The 20,201-nt window shown below is 41.6% G+C and overlaps 1 protein-coding gene and 1 long non-coding RNA gene across 2 annotated transcripts in view; one reads left to right on the top strand and one right to left on the bottom strand.

Moving 5' to 3' along the window:
- The window catches only part of LOC139531540 (uncharacterized), a 29,494-nt gene extending 22,806 nt beyond the window's left edge, over window positions 1-6,688 (top strand). The window contains exon 6 of the transcript XR_011666380.1: window positions 6,563-6,688. The gene's annotated coding sequence lies outside the window, so the exon portion shown is untranslated. The remainder of the gene's footprint in view (window positions 1-6,562) is intronic.
- A 5,609-nt stretch (window positions 6,689-12,297) lies between these two features.
- LOC139531534 (uncharacterized) lies at window positions 12,298-19,811 on the bottom strand. Its single transcript, XR_011666379.1, has 2 exons — window positions 19,527-19,811; window positions 12,298-19,349 (listed from the first exon to the last, which is right to left on the bottom strand). It is a non-coding gene; the product is annotated as an uncharacterized lncRNA (long non-coding RNA).
- Window positions 19,812-20,201: the final 390 nt, after the last annotated feature.

The raw sequence follows: 20,201 nt of genomic DNA, 5'->3' as shown, positions 1-20,201 counted from the left end.
GTATTTCAAGGCCTACCTTCAAACTCAGTGCCTCGTTGCTTAACATCATGGAAATATCAAAAGAAATCAGCCAAGACCTAAAAAAATAACTGTAGACCTCCACAAGTCTGGTTCATCCTTGGGAGCAATTTCAAACGCCTGAAGGTACCGCGTTCATCTGTACAAACAATAGTACGCAAGTATAAACACCATGGGACCACGCAGCCGGTGTGTTATTTTGAAGGGACCAATGAACCGAGGACTGAACTTTTTGCAGGGGTCACGAATCCGGATGTCCCGGGTAGAAAGCCACACACATTACCCAGGGTGGAAGAGTGGAGTAGGTCGGCGACACCGGTCAGTGAACCGTTTCTGGGAGAGGGAAGCTTGAAAAACCTGCTCGCTTCTTTGAAACCACTCATCGACGGCAGGCACAGTTCTGTCTCCCATGGGAACACGGGGGGTTGGTATCCGAGGACACACTGAAAAGGAGTGAGATGGAGTAAGGAATGCACCAGAGAGTTATGTGTGTATTCGGCCCAGGCTAGATTACAACTCCACTCTTGTGGTTGGTGGATGCAGTGTTGGCGAAGGTACTTCCCTATTTCCTGATTCAGGCATTCCGTCTGCCCGTTGGTTTTGGGGATGGTATCCGGACGATAAGCTGATGGAGACCCCCAGTCGGTCGCAGAATGCTCGCCACACCCTGGAGACAAACTGGGGTCTCCGAAACTATGTCTTCCGGGATCCCATACAGACGAAACACACCTGTTGGAACATGCACTCGGCCATTTCCATGGCATTAGGTAAATGCAGAAGGGGGATGAGTCGGCACATCTTGGAGAACCGGTCCACTACAACTAAAATAGTCGTGAAGCCAGTGAGGAAATCCATGGCAATGTGGGACCATGGTCTGTGTGGTGTAGGTAAAGGCTCGAGCTTACCGGTAGGTAGTTGGCGAAGGCTCTTTGCCCAAGCACAGACGGGACAGGAAAGAATATAATCTTGGATGTCTGCTGTTCGGGATGGCCACCAGAACTTGCGGGTCAGTAGCTCCGTGGTCCCGGTGAATCCTGGATGGCCAGAACTCAGCGAGGTATGGCACCAATGCATTAGTTGGGGTCTGACGGACGCAGGAACGTAGGTCTTGCCTGCAGGGGTGTTGGGAGGTGCTGTGTCGTGGTGTAGGGCCTCTTGGACGGCTGCTTGGATTTCCCACTGTATGGTTCCCACGACACAAGACGGAGGCAGGATGGGCTCGGGCGCTGGGTTAGAGGAAGGGGTGTCAAATAGACGGGATAAGGAATCAGCTTTCACATTTTTCTTGCCGGGCAGAAAGGTGACAGTGAAGTTGAAGAGGGTGAAGAAGAGTGCCCCGCGAGCAAGTCTGGGCTTGAGCCTCTTAGCACTTCTTAAGTACTCCAAATTGTGGTGGTCAGTAAGGACAAGGAATGGGTGATGACTTCCCTCTAACTATTGGCGCCACTCTTCAATTGCCAGCTTAATGGTGAGGAGCTCTCGGTTCCCGACATCATAGTTCCTCTCAGCGGGTGACAGTTTCTTGGAAAAGCAGCCACATGAGTGTAATTTGGTTTGTGTCCCGACCCGCTGGGAGAGAACCACTCCCACGCCGACCTCGGATGCATCCACCTCCAGAACAAAAGGAAGGGTAGGATCTGGCTGCCTAAGGATGGGTGCAGAGGTGTTTCAAGGTCTCAAATACAGTAAGGGTGGTGTGGGTCCATTGGAGGGTACGGGTTTTTTGATTGGTGAGAGCTGAGAGGGGAGCGGTTGTGCTGCTGCAGTTTCGAATGAACTGGCGGTAGTAGTTAGAGAATCCTAGGAAATGTTGTAGTTCCTTTACAGTGGTAGGTTTGGGCCAGTTAAGCACGGCCGTGACTTTGCCTTCGTCCATGTTGACCCCTCCTGGTGTCAGCACGAACCCTAAGAAGGTTACCGTAGTAACGTGAAAGGCGCTCTTCTCGGCCTTGAAATAAAGATGGTGGTCCTGTACTCGTTGGAGGACCTGTTGCACATGCTATACGTGTTCTGCAAGGGAGTGAGAGTAGATCAAGATATCGTCAATGTACACGATGAGGAACTGGTTGATCATGTCCTGGAAAACTTCCTTCATGAAGGACTGGAAGACTGTGGGAGCATTGGTGAGACCATAGGGCATAACCAGGTATTGGTAGTGACCCCTAGCGGTGATGAACTCCATCTTCCACTCATCCCCACTTCGGATACGGACCAGCTTGTATGCACTACGTAGGTCCAGTTTGGAGTAGATGGTAGCGTGTCCAACTTGTTCTAGTGCATCCGGAATCAGAGGAAGAGGGAAGCGACTCTTGATGGTAAGTGTTTACTTGATAGCTACAAATAGCTAGCTAAAATAAAGTGTTAATAAGATAAACATTCATTAAAAGATTTAAAAGCAATTAAAATGATCGGTAATCTATGCAGAAAATAAACTGGATGCAGCCGAACTGAACTAAATAGTGTGTGATAATGACCTACAGAAATGTGAACAGGTGATTAGAATTCAAGTGATATATATATGTATATTATATAGTAATGTAAGGTAGTGTAGACCTGTAATGTAGTATTGTTTATAAATAGCCTTGTAAAGTAGTGTAGTCTATATATATAGTATATAGTTCTGTAAGGTTGTATAGTTTATATATAGTCCTGTTAGGTAGTATATTCTACATATAGTTTATAGTCCTGTAAGGTAGTGTAGCCCTGTAAAGGTAGTATAGTCTATGTATATTATATAGTCCTGAAAGTTAGTATATACCTATAATGTAGTATAGTGTATATATAGTCCTGTAAGGTATTATAGTCTATATATAGTATATAGTCCTGTAAGGTGGTATAGCCCTGTAAAGGTAGTATATTCTATATATATAGTATATAGTCATGTAAGGTTGGATAGTCCTGTAAGATAGTATAGTCTATATATAGTGCTGTAAGGTTGTATAGTCTGTTTGCCACCCTGCCAGCTTACTGGAGTCTGCCACTACCGTAGTCAGTGTAGTCAGCTCAGCTATCCCCATTGAGACCTTGTCTGTGTCTCAGGTTGACTGTGCCATCTAGGTTGGGCAAAACTAAACATCACGGTGTTCACTTTAGCAATCTCACTGGAATAAAGACCTCCTCTATTCCTTTCATTCTTGAAAGAGAATATGATATCTCACATCTTAAAATAGGGCTACTTAATGTTAGATCCCTCACTTCCTAGGCAGTTATAGTCAATCACTGATCATAATCTTGATGTGATTGGCCAGACTGAAACATGGCTTAAGCCTGATTTACTGTGTTAAATGAGGCATCTCCTCCTGGTTACACTAGTGACCATATCATCTGTGCATCCCGCAAAGGCGGAGGTGTTGCTAACATTTACGAATTTAACATTTACAAATGTAAATTTACAAAAACAATATGTATTTCGTCTTTTGAGCTTCTAGTCATGAAATCTATGCAGCCTACTCAATCAATTTGTATATATTCTGTTTACAGGCCTCCTGGGCCATATACAGCGTTCCTCACTGAGTTCCCTGAATTCCTATCGGACCTTGTAGTCATGGCAGATAATATTCAAATTTTTGGTGACTTTAATATTTACATGGAAAAGTCCACAGACCCACTCCAAAAAGCTTTCGGAGCCATTATCGACTCAGTGGGTTTTGTCCAACATGTCTCCGGACCTACTCACTGCCACAGTCATACTGTGGACCTAGTTTTGTCTCGTGGAATAAATATTGTGGATCTTAATGTTTTTCCTCATAATCCTGGACTATCGGACCACCATTTTATTATGTTTGCAATCGCAACAAATAATCTGCTCAGACCCCAACCAAGGATCATCAAAAGCCGTGCTATAAATTCTCGGACAACCCAAAGATTCCTAGATGCCCTTCCAGACTCCCTCCACCTACCCAAGAATGTCAGAGTACAAAAATCGGTTAACCACCTAACTAAGGAACTCAATGTAACCTTGCGTAATACCCTAGATGCAGTCCCACCCCTAAAAACAAAAAACATTTGCCATAAGAAACTAGCTCCCTGGTATACAGAAAATACCCAAGCCCTGAAGCAAGCTTCCAGAAAATTGGAACGGAACTGGCGCTACACCAAACTGGAAGTCTTCCAACTATCTTGGAAAGACAGTACCGTGCAGTATCGAAGAGCCCTCACTGCTGCTCGATCATCCTATTTTTCCAACTTAATTGAGGAGAATAAGAACAATCCAAAATTCAATTTTTGTACTGTCGCAAAGCTAACTAAAAAGCAGCATTCCCCAAGAGAGGATGGCTTTCACTTCAGCAGTGATAAATTCACAAACTTCTTTGACGAAAAGATCATGATCATTAGAAAGCAAATTACAGACTCCTCTTTAAATCTGTGTATTTCTCCAAAACTCAGTTGTCCTGAGTCTGCACAACACTGCCAGGACCTAGGATCAATGAGACACTCAAGTTTTTTAATACTATATCTCTTGACACATTGATGAAAATAGTCTTGGCCTTTAAATAATCAAGCTGCATACTGGACCCTACTCCAACTAAACTACTGAAAGAGCTGGTTCCTTTGCTTGGCCCTCCTATGTTGAACATAATATAAGGCTCCCTATCCACCGGATGTGTACCAAACTCACTAAAAGTGGCATTAATAAAGCCTCTCTTGAAAAAGCCAAACCTTGACCCAGAAAATATATACATATCGAATCTCACATTCCTCTCAAAAAAAAATGAAAAAGCTGTTGCGCAGCAACTCACTGCCTTCCTGAAGACAAACAATGTATACGAAACTCTTCAGTCTGGTTCAAGACCCCATAATAGCACTGAGACTGCACTCGTGAAGGTGGTAAATTACCTTTTAATGGTGTCAGACCAAGGCTCTGCATCTGTCCTCGTGCTCCTAGACCTTAGTGCTGCTTTTGATACCATCGATCACTACATTCTTTTGGAGAGATTGGAAACCCAAATTGGTCTACACGGACAAGTTCTGGCCTGGTTTAGATCTTATCTGTTGGAAAGATATCAGTTTGTCTCTGTGGATGGTTGGTCTTCTGACAAATCAACTGTACATTTAGGTGTTCCTCAAGGTTCCGTTTTAGGACCACTATTGTTTTCACTATATTTTTTACCTCTTGGTGATGTCATTCGGAAACATAATGCTATCTTTCAATGCTATGCGGACGACACAGCTGGACATTTCGATGAAACACGGTGAAGCCCCAAATTTGCCCTCTCTGGAAGCCTGTGTTTAAGACATAAGGAAGTGGATGGCGGCAATTGTTCTACTTTTAAACTCGGACAAAACAGAGATGCTAGTTCTAGGTCCCAAGAAACAAAGAGATCTTCTGTTGGATCTGACAATTAATCTTGATGGTTGTACAGTCATCTCAAATAAAACTGTGAAGGACATCGGCGTTACTCTGGACCCTGATCTCTCTTTTGACGAACATATCAAGAATATTTCAAGGACAGCTTTTTCTATCTTCAAAACATTGCAAAAATCAAAAACTGTCTTTCCAAAAATGATGCATAAAAATGTATCCATGCTTTTGTCACTTTTAGATTAGACTACTGCAATGCTCTACTTTCCGGCTACCAGGATAAAGCACTAAATAAACTTCCGTTAGTGCTAAACACGGCTGCTAGAATCTTGACTAGAACCAAAAAAATGTGATCATATTACTCCAGTGCTAGCCTCTCTACACTGGCTTCCTGTTTAGGCTAGGGCTGATTTCAAGGTTTAACTGCTAACCTACAAAGCATTACATGGGCTTGCTCCTACCTATCTTTCCGATTTGGTCCTGCCATACATATCTATACATACGCTACGGTCACAAGACGCAGGCCTCCTTACTGTCCCTAGAATTTCTAAGCAAACAGCTGGAGGCAGGGCTTTCTCCTATAGAGCTCAATTTTTATGGAATGGTCTGCCTATCCATGTGAGAGATGCAGACTCGGTCTCGACCGTTAAGTCTTTATTGAAGACTCATCTCTTCAGTAGGTCCTATGATTGAGGGTAGTCTGGCCCAGGGGTGTGAATTTGAACGGAAAGGCACTGGAGTGATGAACGGCCCATGCTGTTTCTGCCTGGCCGGTTCCCCTCTCTCCACTGGGATTCTCTGCCTCTAACCCTATTACGGGGGCTGAGTCACTGACGTGATCTTCCTGTCCGAGTTGGTGCCCCCCTCGGGTTTGTGCCGTGGGGGAGACCTTTGTGGGCTATACTCAGCCTTGTCTCGGGGTAGTAGGTTGGTGGTTGAAGATATCCCTCTAGTGGGTGGGGTTATATCCTGCCTGGTTGGCCCTGTCTGGGGGTATCGTCGGACAGGGCCACAGTGTTTCCCGACCACTCCTGTCTCAGCCTCCAGTATTTATGCTGCAATACATTATGTGTCGGGGGGCTAGGGTCAGTCTTATATCTGGAGTATTTCTCCTGTCTTATCCGGTGTCCTGTGTGAATTTAAGTATGCTCCCTCTAATTCTCTCTCTTTCTTTTTCTCTCTTTCCCTTTCTCCTTCTCGCTCCCTTTTTCTCTCTCTTCTCTTGGAGGACCTGAACCCTAGGACCATGCCTCAGGACTACCTGGCCTGATGACTCCTTGCTGTCCCCAGTCCACCTGGTCATGCTGCTGCTCCAGTTTCAACTGTTCTGCCTGCAGCTATAGAACCCTGACCTGTTCACTGGATGTGCTACCTTGTCCCGGACCTGCTGTTTTGGACTCTCTCTCTACCGCACCTGCTGTCTCTAACTCTGAATAATCGGCTATGAAAAGCCAACTGACATTTACTCCTGAGGTGCTGACCTGTTGCACCCTCTACAACTACTGTGATTATTATTATTTTACCCTGCTGGTCATCTATGAACGTTTGAACATCTTGGCCATGTTCTGTTATAATCTCCATCCGGCACAGCCAGAAGAGGACTGGCCACCCCTCAGAGCCTGGTTCCTCTCTTGGTTTCTTCCTAGGTTCCGGTCTTTCTAGGGAGTTTTTCTTAGCCACCGTGCTTCTACATCTGCATTGCTTGCTGTTTGGGGTTTTAGGGTGGGTTTCTGTACAGGACTTTATGACATCGGCTGATGTAAAAAGGGCTTTATAAGTACATTTGATTGATTGGTATATAGTCCTGTAAGGTAGTATAGTCTATATATAGTATGTAGTCGTGCAAGGTAGTATAGTCCTGTAAGGTAGCATAGTCTATATAGTCCTGTAAGGCAGTATAGTCCTGTGAGGTAATATAGTCTATATATAGTATTGTAAGCTAGTAAAAAAATTGTGTTTGTTCAGATGCATTGCTATTTCACAGTAAACTACAGAACAGATTTTCAGCACGCTTATAGGGAAGGACACTCAACAAGCACTTTCACAAATCACTGATGATTGGCTGAGAGAAATTGATGATAAAATGATTGGGGGCTGTCTTGTTAGACTTCATTGCAGCTTTTGACATTATCGAGCATAGTCTGCTGCTGGAAAAACGTAAGTGTTATGGCTTTACACCACCTGCTATAATGTGGATAAAGAGTTACTTGTCAAACAGAACACAGAGGGTGTTCTTTAATGGAAGCCTCTCAAACATAATCCAGTTCGAATCAGGAATTCCCCATGGTAGCTGTTTAGGCCCCTTGCTATTATTTATTTTTTACTAACGACATGCCACTGACTTTGAGTAAAGCCAGAGTGTCTATGTATGCGAATGACACTACACTATACACGTCAGCTACTACAGCGACTGAAATGACTGCAACACAACAAAGAGCTGCAGTTAGTTTCAGAGTGGGTGACAAGGAATAAGTTTGCCCTAAATATTTCTAAAACTAAAAGCACTGTATTTGGAACAAAACTCACTAAACCCTAAACCTCAACTAAATCTTGTAATAAATAATGTGGAAATTGAGCAAGTTGAGAAGACTAAACTGCCTGGAGTAACCCTAGACTGTAAACTGTCATGGTCAAAACATATTGATGCAGTAGTAGCTAAGATGGGGAGAAGTCTGTCCATAATAAAGCGATGATTGGCCTTCTTAACAACACTGTCAACAAGGCAGGTCCTACAGGCCCGAGTTTTGTCGCACCTTGACTACTATTCAGTTGTGTGGTCAGGTGCCACAAAAAAGGACTTAGGAAAATTGCAATTGGCTCAGAACAGGGCAGCACGGCTTGTACATGGATGTACACAGAGAGCTAATATTAATAATATGCATGTCAATCTCTCCTGGCTCAAAGTGAAGGAGAGATTCACTTCATCACTACTTTTATTTATGAGAGTTAATGACATGTTGAATGCACCGAGCTGTCTGTCTAAACTACTGGCACACAGCTCGGACACCCATGCATAGCCCACAAGACATGCCACAAGAGGTCTCTTCACAGTCCCCAAGTCCAGAACAGAATATGGGAGGCACACAGTACTACATAGAGCCATGACTACATGGAACTCTATTCCACATCAAGTAACTGAAGCAAGCAGTAAAATTAGATTGAAAAAACACCTTATGGAACAGCGGGGACTGTGAAGCAACACAAACATTGGCACAGACACATGCATATACACACACACACACACACACACACACGATAACATATGCATTATACATAGACATTGATTAAGTACTGTAGATATGTGGTAGGGGTGGAGTAGGGACCTGAGGGCACACTGTGTTGTGAAATCTGTCAATGTATTGTTATGTTTATAAAATTGTATAAACTGCCTTAATTTTGCTGGACCCCAGGAAGAGTAGCTGCCTTGGCAGCAGCTAATGGGGATCAATAATAAATACAAATACAAATATATAGTATATAGTCCTCAAGGTAGAATAGACCTGTAAGGTATGTCGTGTCTTTGCAATGCCAGATTAAGTGATATGACATGCTATTTTATAAAATAATTTCTCTGTAATTAATATTACCTGATTAAACTAATCATGTAAATGTAATTAACTAGAAAGTCAGGGCACCACAAAATAATGTTTATAGAGGTGTTATCTTCCGAATAAACTCTTAAAGACCTGGTAATCTTTTAAATCAATAGCAGTCAATTATTAATCGTCACCTTATTCGGTCTCATCTGAAAGTCATAGAATTCTTGGAGAATCTTCATGAACCCTGGCTAACAAGTTCAATCAGCAATAAAAAAACGTGGTTTAATTATTTATTTACTAAATACCTAAATAATCACACAGAATTACATATACACAGGATGGATCATACACCGATTACAAATGATGTCATAAAGGAAAACGTCCCTAGCGGACGGAACAGATATGACGGCTGGTTACACAAAGAAAGGGGGTTGGGTGAAATGAAAGTGCGGGAAGACTGAGGAACAAAAGGTTTGGGTCTCTATCGGGCCCAATGCAGCTATGTTATCGTAAATACAGAATCTTATGCATTCTAAATAACTGCCCATTTGGAAAAGGAAAATGCAGGAAATAATTACTCTGAGCTGCGCTTCAACAGGTTGGTCGTAGATGGAAGGTCGGGTTGCCCAGCAGGGATCTCTTGTCCTCTGAAGAATGTATGGTGGTAGAGTGGATATGTTGTAGTACCGTTGTCGTGTTGTAGAACAAAAACTTTGTCCGTCCTTTCCTAGCCCACGTTTACAGCTGCTGCTGCTAACTCAACGGCTAGGAGGTATCACTTCTTTAGTGAATAAGAGATCAAAGTTCATACCAAGTTGCTATACTATACGCTCATGCTATATTCCGGCTGGTATAGTCAAAATTCACCGCTCCAGCATGTCGATCGTCACCTCCACGTTGAAATTCGCCCTTTTTAACGTATGCTAATTTCGTTAGGTTATTGTCTTAGTTCTGTAGTTGACATTAGCCCCTTTAACGTATGGACAGCAGTCCTCACGTCCTCGGGAACACGATGCTAATTTCATTAGGTTATTGTCTTAGTTCTGTAGTTGATATTCGCCATTTTAACGTATGAACAGCAGTCCTCACGTCCTCGGGAACACAAATGTTACATTTTCGTAAAGGGGCTTATGTAGTAGGGGAGAGAAGGGCGTGTTTCATAGTTCACAACCAATGTCTGTTCACTTGGGCGGGGCCACTGAGTGAACAGAGTTTACCTTATGGAAACAATTCTCTCATTTGGAAGCTAAAATTACATTTAATCTTTTCACAAATAGTTTCATAATTAAACATTTAAATTGCACAACAATTCCATGTGAATCTGATAACTAGAATGTGTAGACTTTCCAATATACAGTTTATGTCATCCTATCATCAGTAATAATGTCTGACGACAACTGATCTGACATCCTATTTCTTTAAGTATCAACGCCTATTTTCAGCTGGTTGGATTACCAACTTGTTTTTCACCCACTCCACACATTTCTTGTTAACAAACTATAGTTTTGGCAAGTCGGTTAGGACATCTACTTTGTGGATGAAACAAGTCATTTTTCCAACAATTGTTTACAGACAGATTATATCTCTTATAATTCACTGTATTACAATTCCAGTGAGTCAGAAGTTTACATACACTAAGTTGACTGTGCCTTTAAACAGCTTGGAAAATTCCATAAAATTATGTCATGACTTTAGAAGCTTCTGATAGGCTAATTGACATCATTTGAGTCAATTGGAGGTGTATCTGCGGATGTATTTCAAGGCCTACCTTCAAACTCAGTGCCTCGTTGCTTGACATCATGGGGAAATCAGCCAAGACCTCAGAAAAACAAAATGGTAGACCTCTACAAGTCTGGTTCATCCTTGTGAGCAATTTCCAAATGCCTGAAGTTCCTCGATCATATGTACAAACAATAGCACGCAAGTATAAACACCATGGGACCACGCAGCCATCATACCGCTCAGGAAGGAGACGCGTTCTGTCTCCTAGAGATGAATGTACTTTGGTGCGAAAAGTGCAAATCAATCCCAGAACAACAGGAAAGGACCTTGTGAAGATGCTGGAGGAAACAGGTACAAAAGTATCTATATCCACAGTAAAACGAGTCCAATGTCGACATAACCTGAAAGGCCGCTCAGCAAGGAAGAAGCCACTGCTCCAAAACCGCCATAAAAAAAAGCCAGACTACAGTTTGCAACTGCACATGGGGACAAAGATTGTACTTTTTGGAGAAATGTCCTCTGGTCTGATGAAAGAAAAATAGAACTGTTTGTATATAATGACCATCATTATGTTTGGAGCACGGGGGTGGCAGCATCATGTTGTGGGGGTGCTTTGCTGCAGGAGGGACTGGTACACTTCACAAAATAGATGGCATCATGAGGGAGTAAAATTATGTGGATATATTGAAGCAACATCTCAAGACATCAGTCAGGAATTTAAAGCTTGGTCGCAAATGGGTCTTCCAAATGGACAACGACCCCAAGTATACTTCCAAAGTTGTGGCAAAATGGCTTAAGGACAACAAAGTCAAGGTATTGGAGCGGCCATCACAAAGCCCTGACCTCAATCCTATAGAGAATTTGTGGGCAGAACGGAAAAAGCGTGTGCGAGCAAGAAGGCCTAGAAACCTGACTCAGTTACACCAGCTCTGTCAGGAGGAATGGGCCAAAATTCACCCAACTTGTTGTGGGAAGTTTGTGTAAGGCTACCTGAAACGTTTGACAAGTTAAACATTTTAAAGGCAATGCTACCAAATACTAATTGAGTGTATGTAAACTTCTACCTGACCTAATACAGGGAATTTTTACTAGGATTAAATATCAGGAATTGTGAAAAACTGAGTTTAAATGTATTTGGCAAAGGTGTATGTAAACTTCCGACTTCAACTGTATATACTGTAGTATATAATCCTGTAAGGTAGTATAGTCTATATATAGTATATAGTCCTGTAATGTATTATAGTCCTGATTGGTAGTATATTATTTGTATAGTATATAGTCCTGTAAGAAAGTGTGGTCCTGTAAGTATAGTCTGTGTATATTTTATTGAACTGTATGGTAGTATAGTCTATATATGGTCATGTAAGGTAGTTTAATCTATATATAGTCTATATATAGTATATAGAACTTTAAGGCAGTGCAGTCCTATAAGATAGCATATAGTCCTGTAGGGTAGTATAGTCTATATATAGTATAGAGTCCAGTAAGGTAGAATGGTCCTGTAAGGTAGCATCGTTTATATATCGTATATAGTCCTGTAAGGTAATATGGTGCTGTAAAGTAGTATAGTCCTGTAAGGCAGTATTGTCTACATATAGTACATAGCCCTGTAGGATGGCATGGTCCTGGAAGGTAGTATAAGTCTGTAAGGTAGTATAATCTATATATAGTGTTAGGTTCTTATTTTTCAGAGTAAATAACTCACGGACACTAGAGAAGCTTTAACCAAGTTTAATCATTCCCCAAAGGTTCTGTACAGCTGTAATCAGACAGCAAAACATTTCAGACATCACAGTTATATACATCCTACTTAAGACACTCCTCCTCCTTACAGTTTATGGCTCCACAGGAAAGAAGGTAACCAAATACTAACCCTGATTACTCCCTTAAGGGGAACTGACCTCACCCCTCACCTCCTGATCCACATACTGTATATCCATCTGTCTTCCCTATATCAACACATCGCTCTCCTCTCCTCCATCAAACACATTCCAAAGCCTTCTGTCTTTCTTCAGAGTACCATTAACTTCTAACATAGTCATTTCCTATCATCCATTTACTACCTCAATGATCAAAGTTTAGCCGATTCCAACAATAGTATATAATCCTGTAAGGTAGTGTTGTCCTGTTTGTAAGTCTATATATAGTACATAGTCCTGTAAGGAAGTATAGTCTATCTTTAGTATATCATCCTGTGAGGTAGTATAGTCTCTATATAGTCCTGTAATTAGTATAATCATGGGAGGTAGTATGGTCTATATATAGTATAGAGTCCTGTAAAGTAGTATAGACCTGTAATGAAGTATAGTTTATATATAGTCCTGTAAGGTAGTATGTATAATATATAGTCCTGTAAGGTGGTATTGTTCTGTAAGGTAGTACAGTCTATATATAGTTAATAGTCCTAATAGGTAGTATAGTCTAAATATATAGTATATAGTCCTGTAAGATAGTATAGTCTATGTATATTAATAGTCCTGCAAGTTAGTATAGTCTACATATAGTATATAGTCCTGTAAGGTAGTATAGTCTATATATAGTATATATTCCTATAATGTAGTATAGGCCATATATAGTATTTAGGCCTGTAATGCAGTATACTCCTTTAAGGTGGTATAGTCTATATATAGTGTATAGTCCTTAAGGTAGTATGGTCTTGTGAGGTAGGACAGTCTATGTACAGTATACTATATCATCCTGTAAGGTAGTATAGTCTATATATAGTCCTTTAAGGTCGTATAATCCTGCCAAAAACGTGTTTTGAAAAAATGCTAAATTCTATGGAATTACTATATTGAACAAAAATATAAACCCAACATGTAAAGTGCTGGTGCCATGTTTCATAAACTGAAATACTTGATCCCAGAAATGTTCCATTGGCACAAAAACCTTATATCTCACAAATTTGTTTACATCCCAGTTAGTGAGCATTTCTACTTTGACAAGATAATCCATCCACCTGGCAGGTGTGCCATATCAAGAAGCTGATTAAACAGCATGATCAAGGTACACAGGTGCACCTTGTGCTGAGGACAATAAAAGGCCACTCTAAAATGTGCAGTTTTGTCACACAACACAATGCCACAGATGTCTCAAGTTGAGAGAGCGTGCAATTGGCATGCTGACTACAGGAATGTCCACCAGAGCTGTTGCCAGATAATTGAATGTTAATTTCTCTACCATAAGCCACCTCCAACGTCATTTTAGAGATTTTGGCAGTAGGTGCCACAGGCATCACAACCGCAGAGTTTCCCAGTCGTGAAATCCATAGATTAGGGCCTAATGAATTTTTTTCAATTGTCTGATTTTCTCATATAAACTGTAATTTAGTCAAATCTTTGAAATTGTTGCATGTTGCGTTTATGTTTTTGTTCAGTATATAATATACAAAAGGGGAAATATATACGTGGCAAAGAAAATAAAAGACAATGTGCGAGTTGTTCTGTTGCAATGGTAAGCCTGTGGCACAGGGCAATTATCCCAAAGCATACCTACAAGGCTGAATGTTTGCTTTCAACTCTGTTTTCTTAAATTAAATCCAAGTTACTAAAACCTTCCAAAAAACTTTAAATCCAACTTAGATCTTGTGAAATTCAGCCATAGCCTTCGTGCAGGTCTTCTCCCCTTATTTGATGAACAATGCTTATCTTCATTTCAAGCTTTGTAAGGTAGTGTGGGGGTAAAATGGTTTCATTAGCCTAAAATGCTATAAAATGCTTGAGTTGAATAGTGCTATTCACTGGTAATTTCCTCTGATGTCCAGTAACCTCTTCATACACCGCAGAAAGGAGTGATTTGTTATTGTCTCGTTAGCAACCAGGCTAAATTCTTGTTCTGTTTGTTTAGATCTTATCACTCCCCTATCGTCGACACGAACGCAGTGAGAACTGGTTAGAACCGGTTCTTGTTTGTACTATTCTTCTAAGGATGTGGAACCTCAGGATGTTATCCATTCTCTTTTGTAAGCGTACCTCTTCCAGAAGGGAGTATAGCTCTTTTTGTAGATGAAGTACACTAAATGACCAAAAGTATGTGGACACCTGCTCTTAGAACATCTCATTCCAAAAATCATGGCCATTAATATGGAGTTAGTAGCCTCCACTCTTCTGGGAAGGCTTTCCACTAGATGTTTAAGAATTTCTGCGGGGACTTGCTTCCATTCAGCCACAAGCTTTAGTGAGGTCGGGCACTGATGTTGGGCGATTGGGTCTGGCTAATCGGTGTTCGTTGGGGTTGAAGTCAAGGATCTGTGCAGGCCAGTCAAGTTGTTCCACACCAATCTCGACAAACCATTTCTGTATGGACCTCACTTTTGTGCCTTCCCCAAACTGTTGCCACAAAGTTGGAAGCACAGAATCATCTATAATGGCATTGTATGCTGTTGTGTTAAGATTTCCCTTCACTGGAACTAAGGGGCCTGAACCATGAAAAAACAGCCCCAGACCATTATTCCTCCTCCACCAGACTTTAGTTGGCACTATGTATTCGGGCAGGTAGCGTTCTCCTGGCATCCGACAAACCCAGATTTCGCCATTGGACTGCCAGATGGTGAAGCGTGATTCATCACTCCAGAGAACGCGTTTCCACTGCTCCAAAGTCCAATGGCAGCGAGCTTTACACCACTCCAGCCAACGCTTGGCATTGCGCATGGTGATCTTAGGCTTGTGTGAGGCTGCTCGGCCATGGAAACCCATTTCATGAAGCTCCCGACAAACAGTTATTGTGCTGACGTTGCTTCCAGAGGCAGTTTGGAACGCGGTAGTGAGTGTTGCAACCGAGAACAGACGATTTTTACGCGGTACGTGCTTCAGCACTCGGCAGTCCCGTTCTGTGAGCTTGTGTGACCTACCACTTCGCAGCTGAACTGTTGTTGCTCCTAGACGTTTCCAATTCACAATAACATCACTTACAGATGACCGGGGAAGCTCTAGCAGGGCAGCAATTTGACGAACTGACTTGTTGGAAAGGTGGCATCCTTTGACGGTGCGATGTTGAAAGTCACTGAGCTCTTCAGTAAGGCCATTCTAGTGCTAGTGTTTGTTTATGGAGATTGCATGGCTGTGTGCTCGATTTTATACACCTGTCAGCAACACTTGTGGCTAAAACAGCCCGAATCCACATATTTGAAGGGGTGTCCACATACTTTTGTGTGTGTATATACAGTATATAAAGACGAACATGTAAATAATCAAATTCCTCCCCGGTATATCCAGAGATAACTTCCTTGCAATTGCTTGAATAAACTCGATTGAAAAATGAGCTCTGCTTGATCTTTGGAACAAGTTTTCACTTTACATCTTGAGTTTATACTTTTGTTCAGTGTATATTTTTTATATTCAACAGCAAATACCTTCTACGGTATATTCCTTCTTTAAAGACCAACTAACCTGCAAATTAAAGGACACCTAAAAACAGTCTGCTGTTTGTACTAGCTAAAGAACACACACACACACACACACACACACACACACACACACACACACACACACACACACACACACACACACACACACACACACACACACAGATGGACAAATACACGGACGATTCTTCATCAATGTTCATTGTTAAATGTAAATGACGGAAGTGGCATTAAAGCATGTCCATATTAGGGCGTCTGAAATCAATATCCAGAATTGGAATGTCCTATCCAGTCAGGTAATATTGACTGCATCAGGGAGCATTTTACAGTAATAATGCCTGCACCCAGGAGCATTTTACAGTAATAATGCCTGCACCAGGGATCATTTTACAGTAATAATGCCTGCACCAGGGATACTTTTACAGTAATAATGCCTGCACCAGGGATACTTTTACAGTAATAATGCCTGCATCAGGGAGAATTTACAGTAATAATGCCTGCACCAGGGATACTTTTACAGTAATAATGCCTGCATCGGGGAGAATTGACAGTAATAATGCCTGCATCAGGGAGTCATTGAACATTTTTAAAATGACACATTAAGATGTTTTGATACAGCTCAATATACTAAAGATGACTATAATAACGTTAATGATAGTGATGAAATTTGCTAAATTTAGTGTAAAATTATTATTTACAATGAGCTGGGTAGGAGGCAGATACTGTACGTCTTAGTTTACTTCTAGATAGAAACTGACAGATGTGGTTGGAAGTGATTGTAGTGAACATGTTCTTCATCCCTGGTCCTGGAGGGCTGCAGTGTGCAGGATATGAATTACGGTCCTTACCCAGGTACAGTTGAAGCCGGAAGTTTACATACACCTTAGCCAAATACATTTAAACTCAGTTTCACAATTCCTGACATTTAATCCTTGTAAAAATGCTTTGTCTTAAGTCAGTTAGGATCACCAATTTATTTTAAGAATGTGAAATGTCAGAATAATAGTAGAGAATATTATTTATTTCAGCTTTAATTTCTTTCATCACATTCCCAGTGGGTCAGAAGTTTACATACATTCAATTAGTATTGTTTAACTTGGGTCAAACGTTTCGGGTAGCCTTCCACAAGCTTCCCACAACAAGTTGGGGGACTTTTCGACCATTCCTCCTGACAGAGCTGATGTAACTAAGTCAGGTTTGTAGGCATCCTTGCTCATTTTAACTTCTGCCCACAAAATGTATATAGGGTTGAGTTCAGGGCTATGTGATGGCCACTCCAATACCTTGACTTTGTTGTCCTTAAGCCATTTTGCCTCAACTTTGGAAGTATGCTTGGGGTCATTGTCCAATTGGAAGACACATTTGCGACCAAGCTTTAACTTCCTGACTGATGTCTTAAAATGTTGCTTCAATATATCCACCATTTTCCTCCCTCATGATGCCATCTATTTTGTGAAGTGCACCAGTTCCTCCTGCAGCAAAACACCCCCACAACATGATGCTCCCACCCCCGTGCTTCACGGTTGGGACGGTGTTCTTAGGCTTGCAAGCCTCCCCCTTTTCCTCCAAACATAACAATGGTAATTATGGACAAACAGTTCTATTTTTGTTTCATCAGACCAGAGGACATTTCTCCAAAAAGTACAATCTTTGTCCCCATGTGCAGTTGCAAACCGTAGTCTGGCTTTTTTAAGGCGGTTTTGGAGCAGTGGCTTCTTCCTTGCTGAGCGGACTTTCAGGTTATGTTGATATAGGACTCGTTTTACTGTGGATATAGATAGTTTTGTACCTGTTTCCTCCAGCATCTTCCACAAGGTCTTTTGCTGTTGTTCTGGGATTGATTTGCACTTTTCGCACCAAAGTACATTCATCTCTAGGAGACAGAACGCGTCTCCTTCCTGAGCGGTATGACGGCTGTGTGGTCCCATGGTGTTTATACTTGCATACTATTGTTTGTACAGATGAACGTGGTACCTTCAGGCATTTGGAAATTGCTCCTAAGGATGAACAAGACTTGTGGAGGTCTACAATTCTTTTTCTGAGGTCTTGGCTGATTTTTTTAGATTTTACCATGATGTCAAGCAACGAGGCACTGAGTTTGAAGGTAGGCCTTGAAATACATCCACAGGAACACCTCCAATTGACTCAAATTATGTCAATTAGCCTATCAGAAGCTTTTTAATTTTCTGGAGTTTTCCAAGCTGTTTAAAGGCACAGTCAACTTAGTGTATGTAAACTTCTGACCCACTGGAATTGTGATACAGTGAATTATAAGTGAAATAATCTGTCTGTAAACAATTGTTGGAAAAAATGACTTGTGTCATGCACAAAGTAGATGTTCTAACCGACTTGGCAAAATTATAGTTTTTTTACAAGAAATTTGTGGAGTGGTTGAAAAACTAGTTTTAATGACTCCAACCTAAGTGTATGTAAACTTCCGACTTCAACTGTATGTGGAAATATCAGGGTATGAATTTTCATACCTTTCATAGATTTCATTTCAAAGCTTTGTATTGTATATGTTGTATTGTGTATTGTGTACAACTATTTAACAGCAATTGCCTCACATTGGTCCCAGTGAAAATAATGTATTTGCCAAATACATAACATTTCATTCTACTCATGACCCAATGAAAATAATGCGTCTCCTTAGCACAAATGACACATTCCATTCAGCTTCATTATAAAATAATGAAACTCTTTAAAAAAAAGAATCAGTAGTGAATCATATTGCACTTCAATAGTAACACATTGAATACATAATGCAGAAGAGAAACGGTAGGGAGGGAGGGAGTGAATGGGATGAGAGTGTGAGTTGCATTGGAGATGGTTTATAGACCATGGTTTATAGGATGGGCTCATGTTTATAGTGGAAATTAAGCCAACATAACCCTAATAATGTCATAAAAAGTTATGGCAACTGATGCCAAATTGACTGTGATGTTAGGACCCCCAAAAAATGGCTGTCTGGCCATGTGCTATTTTAGCTAGGTAACGGTATGTGTCATAACACCAATATAGCCCAGGGTTCCAGTAAACTACCCCCATTCAATTTCATTTCCTATTTTTCTCCTCCCCACTTCTCTTTTCTCCTATCCTCCTCCTCCCTTCTATTTCTCCTCTCATCAGAACTTGACCCAGTCTAAAGGGTACATGGATCCACACTCTCATCAGAACTTGGCCCAGTCTAAAGGGTACTTGGATCCACACTCATCAGAACTTTGCCCAGTCTAAAGGGTACTTGGAACCACACTCACAACAGAACTTGGCCCAGTCTAAAGGGTACTTGGATCCACACTCTCATCAGAACTTCGCCCAGTCTAAAGGGTACTTGGATACACACTCATGACAAAACATTGTCATCATTCCACCATTATCCACATCGTTGTCGCGTTTAGCATCGTTCCTGAAGTGGAGAAAGGCAAAGAGAGCGAGAGAGAGGGCAACCACTGAGGAGGTTTAATTATTCTGAGCAATACCACAAGAGATCAGTATTCATTCTCCAGACTTGGAGTTGTCTAACACTTCATCACAATCATCACACACAATACACTCCCAGTCACTCAGACAGGCCCTTTCCTACCTGGAGTAGGAGTTGTCTGCTTTCCTGTTGTTGACTCCCCCTGCTGACAGACAGTTCTTCACAGAGCCGTAGGAACCTACTGGACAGGGCTTTCCTCCAACACTGAGAGGAGGAGAAAGGAGGAGGGACAGAATGAGAGGAGAAGGAATGAGGGAAAGAAGGAAGAACAGGGAATAGTTTTTACTGGTGGTCTTACATTTATAGTGTGTTACATATTGACAGGATTTATTGACGTGTGTGTGTGTGTGTGTGTGTGCGCATGGTATGTGCATTGTGTGTGTGTGTGTGTGTGCATTGTGTGTGTGTGTATTGTATGTGCGTGTGCACACGCATGGTATGTGCATTGTGTGTGTGTGTGTGTGTGTGTGTGTGTGTGTGTGTGTGTGTGTGTGTGTATGGTATGTACATTGTGTGTGTGTGTGTACTAACGCAGCAGTGCGGTTAGGAGAGTAACCAGAAGGGGCGCTCCTCACTGATCCTGCAGAGGTAACCTTAATGGATGGGATGAATGGCTGAATGGCTGCACAGCCTAAGAGGTTGTGTAAGTTTAGTACTACAGAGTACTAGCTCGTATTAGTTTAGTACTACAGAGTGCTAGCTCGTATTAGTTTAGTACTACAGAGTACGAGCTCGTATTAGTTTAGTACTACAGAGTATGAGCTCGTATTAGTTTAT

This window comes from Salvelinus alpinus, chromosome 10 (assembly GCF_045679555.1).
Source record: "Salvelinus alpinus chromosome 10, SLU_Salpinus.1, whole genome shotgun sequence".
NCBI lineage: Eukaryota > Metazoa > Chordata > Actinopteri > Salmoniformes > Salmonidae > Salvelinus > Salvelinus alpinus.
Note: the sequence above shows the minus strand (reverse complement) of the source record. Positions and strands in the feature narration are given on the sequence as shown.